This window comes from Terrapene carolina, unplaced genomic scaffold (genome assembly GCF_002925995.2).
Source record: "Terrapene carolina triunguis isolate 2854851 unplaced genomic scaffold, T_m_triunguis-2.0 Scaffold493, whole genome shotgun sequence".
Taxonomy (NCBI): domain Eukaryota; kingdom Metazoa; phylum Chordata; order Testudines; family Emydidae; genus Terrapene; species Terrapene triunguis.
Genome location: NW_020664844.1, coordinates 232,616 through 239,517, shown reverse-complemented (window position 1 = coordinate 239,517; position 6,902 = coordinate 232,616). Strand labels below are relative to the sequence as shown.

The following is a 6,902-nucleotide window of genomic DNA, read 5'->3' as shown; positions in this document are numbered from 1 at the left end:
AGTCAGGGCTGCCCCAATGCCCCAGAGCGGCGCTAGGGGGCGCTGTGAGGCAGGGCAGCCCAGGTCATGTGTGTACATTGCTTATCTGTGTTCTTTGAAGCTGGCGCATTTGCATGCCCCGGATTGGCCTGGCCAGCTCTCCTCTCCCTTATCTGTCAGACAGTCGAGCGCAGCGGGTGAGAACGTGGGAACCGCGGCAATGCAAGATCCCCCCAACCCTGCCTGCAAACTGTGGGCCAACAACCCCACACTTTCCCACGGCCCTTCCTCCGCTAGGAGACGACACGGCAGCTGAACGGAGCTCTGCCCATCGGAACGCCCCACGCCTCCCTCCCGAAGGGCTAGGGGAGAGGACGCGGGGCCCCCGCGGGCGCCTCTCTAGCTAGGAGAATAAACAGGCTAACCCGGCCCTTGGGAGCCAGGACTCCTGGGTTCTATTCCCAGCTCTGCCCTATACTCCCTGTGTAACCTTGAGCAAGTCACTTTGTGCCTCAGTTTCCCCCAGTCTATAAAAGGGAGGCAGGCCCTCCCTTCCTCTCTGCCTGAGCGGCAGGCCAAGTACCAAGATCAGCTCGTAACTGCATCATTAAGGTTGAACAAAACTCCTGTTTTAGCAACGGGGCCTCCAAAATGCCCTAAAACCCGCGGGTCAGAGGTGCCAATCTGGGGTCAGGCGGCCGGGTGGCGCCCTCATGGAATAAAGGACCTGCTGCTCCAGGTTCTCTCTCTCTTTGCTCTTATCAGGGGAAATAAATCTTCCCTCTTTTCACCCCAGCCCCCAATCTCTGCTCCTGGCCCCCCAGTGCCAAGCCCACCTGCTGCTACTCCAGAATGGCTCCGTTCTGAGCTGGCGTTTCCCTCGGAAATCAGCGGGGATCAAATAATACATTTGCTTTACCCTGGCTCCAGAAATGGGGCATGGGGCCTTTCCCCCCTAGGGGGCGCTGGTTCCGATCCATACCCAGGGTGGGGGACTGGCTGGCTCAGGGACTGGGACACGGGGCCTTTCCCCCCTAGAGGGCACTGTTTCTGATCTGGACCCAGGGCAGGGGACTGGCTAGCTCAGGAGGGTGGGGAATGAGACCTTTCCCCTCTAGGGGGCACCAGCTCCCATCTGGCCCCAGGGCAGGGGACTGGCTGGCTCGGGGCGGAGGGGATGTGGGGGGGCAGGGAATGGGACACTGGGCCTTTCCCCTCTAGAGGGCACCAACTCCACACTGTACCCACATAGCCTCATGCAACAACTCCCTGGCCACAGGCCGTCAGCAGAGCTCGAACCCTGGGCCTTTAAATCAATAGCACAGCCCACGTGAGCTAAGAGAGTCGCTCCGTTACCTGGCAGATATAGTAGGCTAGTATCCCCTTACGTCTTCCAGCCCTAGAGGAGGTTGCACTGTAGATCCAGGAACTGGCGGCCCCAGCCCAGCCGCTAATGGCGGGCACCTGCTTAGAGAACGACTTAGGGCATGTCTACACCCGGTGTGCAATCGCAGCGCAGACACACTCTAGTCACAGCCATTAGGAAGGTGACGAGATGCTCGGCTCAGGATGGGAGGTACACGCCCAGCCCTGGCAGGCCAGTGAGGGGCAGCGTGCAGGGGATCTGGGCACGGCTGAGGGTGTGTGGGGGGCCCAGGGCTGGGTTGCCAGGAGGCTGCGGGTTGGGATTGAGGGGCACCGGCAGAGCTAGGGTGCATGCAGAGCTAGCTAGCGAAAACAGCGGCTGGACAGGCTGATGGATGGCTCTAATGAGGGGAGATTAGCTGCTGGCGTGGGAGGGCTTTTTTCATCATCCTGATCAGGGGAATCTAAGTAGGAAACCCAATTTCCCTTCCCCTGAATGGGTGAGGGGTGAAGCGCTGGGGGCTCTGACGGCCTGGGAGAGCGGCTGGTCAGTGGAACAGGCTTCACGGCCGCTGGCGTCTGGTACGGACCACACAGGGGAACTTCACTTCCCACCCTCCTGAAGCACAGCTCCCAGCTCCCCCCCCCCCCCGTTCTGACCCCCTAGATCCCCACTCCCCTCCCAGAGCTGGGGAGAGAAGCCAGGAGTCCTGGCTCCCAGCTCCCCCACCACTGCTCTAACCACTAGGCCCCACTGGCTTTAAACTACCCGGAATAAATGCCAGCTAGTGCCCAGGGTTCTGGGCCGCAGTCACACCAGCCAGACCCTCTGCTCAGCTCAGCACCTCAGAGCCTAAATGTACCTGCACTGCCCTTCCCCCGCCCCCATGTGGACCTGGCCCAATGCCCCTCCCCTGGTGAGGGGACCCTGGGAAAATGGGGGTTACAGCCCCCCACAAACCACCAAACCCAGATCTGCTCTGCCCCAGCCTGCCCTGCGGTGATGGGGAAAAGCTTTCGGGTACTACTGAGGCAGCAGCTGATCAGATTTGGTGACAAGACACTGAGATGCAGCCACCTCTGGGGTGGGGCAGCCGGGGAACAGCCACACAGCAACGCCACACGGGTACGGCTCAATTGGATCAACATTGATACCTGGGCTCTGTGCCCAGCTCTAGGAGGGGAGTGGGGTCTAGTGGCTAGAACAGGGGGGTACTAGGAGCCAGGACTCCTGGGTTCTATCCATGGGTGTGGGGTTTAGTGGTTAGAGCAGCGGGGGCTGGGAGTCAAGACTCCTGGGTTCTCTCCCTGGCTCTGGGAGGGGAATGGGGTCTAGTGGTTAGAGCAGGGGGGGCTGGGAGCCAGGACTCCTGGGTTCTCTCCCTGGCTCTGGGAGGGGAGTGGGGTCTAGTGGTTAGAGCAGGGGGGGCTGGGAGCCAGGACTCCTGGGTTCTCTCCCTGGCTCTGGGAGGGAAGTGGGGTCTAGTGGTTAGAGCAGGGGGGGCTGGGAGTCAGTACTCCTGGGTTCTATCCCCAGCTCTATTGTATTGGACACAGCCGTAGTTGCCAAATATCTAAATAAAGCCACCAGTACAAGTGGGAGCCAGACTTCTCTCTGCCAGTCCCAGCCATTAGACCCCCCCCCCTGCACTCCCAGAGCTGGGGACAGAACCCCGGTGTCCTGGCGCCGCATATCTCTCTGTGGGTTTGGGCTGGATCTTCATTGTACTCAGGCGTCTCTAACGCCAGGGGTGTCTGATCTCTCAGCCCTTTGTCCCTCCCCAGTCACCCAGCGACTCCGCCCGGCGTCAGCGCTAATGGTGCGGGGATGGCCAACCTGCTGGTTGTGTGACGTTAAAGCCAAACAGCACTTCCCAATTTCCAGGAATGGATCTAAAGGCTGCTAGGGGCCAATGTGCAGAAAAATAAGAAAATCACAATAAACCTCCTTCCCTAAGCGCTTTGGAGAGCTGGAGTCTGGGGCAGAAAAGCAGCCGGTGTTTACACAACATGCTAAAGGCTGAAAGAAAGAAACAGATTTGCCACACCGCAAATCATTAACCCATGGGACTCCCCGCCACTGGGTGCTAGGAGGGTTAAGGATCCAGGCCCTGCTATGAGAGACAGTCCCTGACCCGGGGGAGATCAGGGCCCCGCTAGGCCAGGCAATGCCCAGGCACACGGCCAGAGACAGTCCTTAGTGAAGCAAACTCCTGCCCGGGGTGTGAAGTGCTGCTCTCTGAAAGGCAGGTGTGCACACACACACACACATATCATGGTCACACCAAAGGATCGGTGCACGCACACACAGACCCAGAACAGGGCTCAGCTCCTCCTGCAGGGGGCAGCAGAGATCCCCCCCGAGCAGCGATCTCAGGGGTCCCAGGATCACACACACACAAGGCACGGCACACCCTGATCTGTTTCAAGGTCGTTCTCCAGGAGGGCGGCTGACAGGCCCTTCAGCATCTGGAGTGCTCGGCCATGAGGGATGCTTGTCCCAGGGCCGGGAGTGCAGCCAGCTCATCACTAGAGCAAACCTGTCTCCCTGACAGAGACGGGTCCCCGTGGGATGCCGGGAGATGGGGTCGCGGGCAGGTTCATTGGCACGAACCGGAGCAGGACTTGTGGCTTCGTCCACTCCCGCTTCTGTACATCCTGGCTGGGGGCGGGGCAGATCTCACATCCCCCAGAGCTATAAGGATTGCCTGAAACCCCCTGTTCTCACCACTAGATCTCACAGCCCTCCCAGAGCTGGGGACAGAACCCAGGAGTCCTGGCTCCCAGCCCCCCTGCTCTAACCACTAGACACCACTCCCCTCCCAGAGCCAGGTATAGACCCCAGGAATCCTGGCTCTGTCCCCCCCACTCTAACCACTAGACCCCACTCCCCTCCCAGAGTTGGGGTAGAACCCAGGAGTCCTGGCTCCCAGCCCCCCTGCTCTAACCACTGGATCCCACTGCTCTCCCCAGCCCAGGGCCATGCTGACATGCATCTCTTGCCTACAGGGAGGTGTTTGTGTGACGCAGAGGGAACAAATCGATCCCATTAATGGTTCCTCAGCACGGGGCCCCGGGGTCACTGGCATGGACAGCAGTAAACAGGTGCAGCCCCGTGTTGCTGGGAAGCCAGAAAGTTTTCTGCAGTAGGTAAACAGACAATGTTCCAGCCCTAGCGAGCTGGAGCAGGGGACAGGCCACCTTCCACCTCTAGGGGGCGTCGGCTCCCATCCGGCCCCAGAGCGGGGGACTGGCTGGCTCTGGGGACAGGGCATGGGATATGGGGCCTTTCCCCTCTAGACCACACTCCCAATACCCAGCTGGGAATGGAAACCAGGAGTCCGAAAGAAAGATTGACTTGAAACATCCACCTTCCTGGGTTGGATCCCCAGTTCCGGGAGGAGGGTGGGGTCTAGTGGGTTAGAGCGGGGGGGTTGGGAGCCAGGACTCCTGGGTTCTATTCTGGGCACTGCCATCAGGACAATGAATTGCTTTACACCTGGAACCATGGAGCTCATATGAGACTGGAACATCTGCCTGTCTATCCATCCAGCCACGCACCCCCCCCAGGTAAACATATCTGGCCATCCTTCGCTCTGTCCCCCAGCGAGTTCCTTTAGCCCTTTCTATGCACCACCTTTCCTCTCTCTGCCCTCTGCTGTTTGCTCACAGGCCTCAGGCTGGGACGGGACATCACACTGAACTCACCAGGGAAAGTCAAATCTCAGCCGTTGATTAGATAGATAGATAGATAGAGTGGGTGTCTGGAGATAGATAGGGGATGTCTGGGGATAGATAGATGGGGGGTGTCTGGGAATGGATAGATAGATAGAGGGGGTGTCTGGGGATAGATAGGGGGTGTATGGGGATAGATAGTTTATGGAGAGGGATGGATAGATAGGTGGGGAGATGGAGGCATGCGGGGAGGTAGACGATTGAAGGGGCATGAAGGGATGGGGAGATGGAGGGGTGTAGCGGGATGGATGGATGGATGGATGGGGAGATGGAGGGGCGTGGGGGGGGATGGATGGATGCATGGGGAAGTGGGGAGATGGAGGCATGTGGGGGAATGAAGGGATGAGGAGATGGAGGGGTGTAGAGGGATGGATGGGGAAGCGGGGAGATGGAGGCATGTGGGGGAGATGGAGGGGTGTAGAGGGATGGGAGGGAGAGATGAAGGGGTGTGGGGGGGATGGATGGATGGAGGTTGGGGGGGATGGAAGGATGGAGACTTAGCAGGGTACAGGGGAAGGGGGTGCAGGTGGAGGGTTGGATGGGGAGGGACCGAGGGCAGTGCAAGGCTGTATGGGGCTGGGGGGGAGGATGGAGGGTGTAAGAGGACACAGAGAGGTGGATAGGTGGATGGCGGGGGCGGGGGGAGGGGATAGATGAAGGGGTTGGTGATGGGTGGAAGGGTGTGGGCTATAGTGGTGAATGGATATGGGGGGATGGACAGAGGGGTGGGTAGGGGACTAGATCAAGGAAGGGAGGGATGGGAGCTATGGGGGATGGACAGAAGGTGAGGTGGGGATGGATGGAGGAAGGGTTAGGGCTATGGGGGTACATGGGGGGCTGGTTTGGAGGTGGATTGGGGGGATCTCACACACACTCTACAAAGGACGGATTAATTGGAGGTGCTGGGGGGATGGATGGAGGGTGCATTGGGGCTGTGGGGTGCATGGGAGCTGGATTGGGGGATATGGGAGGATGGATGAAGGGAGAGGGGGTTGGGGCACATGGGGGTGGATTTGAGGGATCGATGGATGGGGTGCATGAAAGGATGGAGAGAGGGTGGGATGGATGATCTATGGGGGATGGATGGATATGGGGTACATTGGGGGACAGAGGAAGGGAAGAGGGGATGGGGGGATGGGGCGGATATGGATGGATGGAGGGGGATGGGGTAGGGGGCTATCGGTTGCAGGGGGTGGGGGATATGGTGTGGATGGAGGGACAGGGATCATGGGGGTGGATGGGGGCTATGCGGGGGGCTGGGGCCGTGGGGGCGCAGGGGGTGGGGGCCATGGGGGATGGATCTATGGGGCACGCACAGATTTAAGGCCAGGGGGACACATCCCCCCCCCTTCCTAATCCCCAGCCGGGCACCTACCGCGCTGGAGAGTGGCCGGACTCCTGGGTCCCTCGGCTGGAGCGCTGCCTCCTGAGTCCCGTCCCGTCCCGTCTGCTTCGCTCCGCCGGCTGCAGTCCCCGCACCCCGCCCGCACCAGCTGGCGCCGCCCGGGGGCGGGGCCGGGAGCCGCGGGGCGGGGCTAAAGTGGGCAAGGACTGGGAGCTGCACCGGGATGGGGGGGGGGGGCGGACTGGGAGCTCGCCCTGGGGGGACTGAACCCTGGTGCAGTGGAGCTGGGGGGCAGAGATCCCGGCCACCCTCCAGCGCCGAGGGGGCTGGGAAAGGAGGAATCGCGCCCCCCCAGGGAGGGGGCAAGAGCCAGAGCGCTCAGGCTGCTGAAGGCTAACATTGGACAAAGACCAGGCAGTGGGGAGCCGCTGAGAGCAGAACCCAGGCGTCCTGGCTCCCAGCCCCCTGCTCTAACCAC

The 6,902-nt window shown here is 60.7% G+C and overlaps 1 protein-coding gene across 1 annotated transcript in view; it reads right to left on the bottom strand.

Moving 5' to 3' along the window:
• The window catches only part of LOC112118023 (free fatty acid receptor 3-like), an 8,667-nt gene extending 2,138 nt beyond the window's left edge, over positions 1 to 6,529 (bottom strand). The window contains exon 1 of the mRNA XM_024216220.3: positions 6,455 to 6,529. The gene's annotated coding sequence lies outside the window, so the exon portion shown is untranslated. The remainder of the gene's footprint in view (positions 1 to 6,454) is intronic.
• Between the last annotated feature and the right edge of the window lie 373 nt (positions 6,530 to 6,902).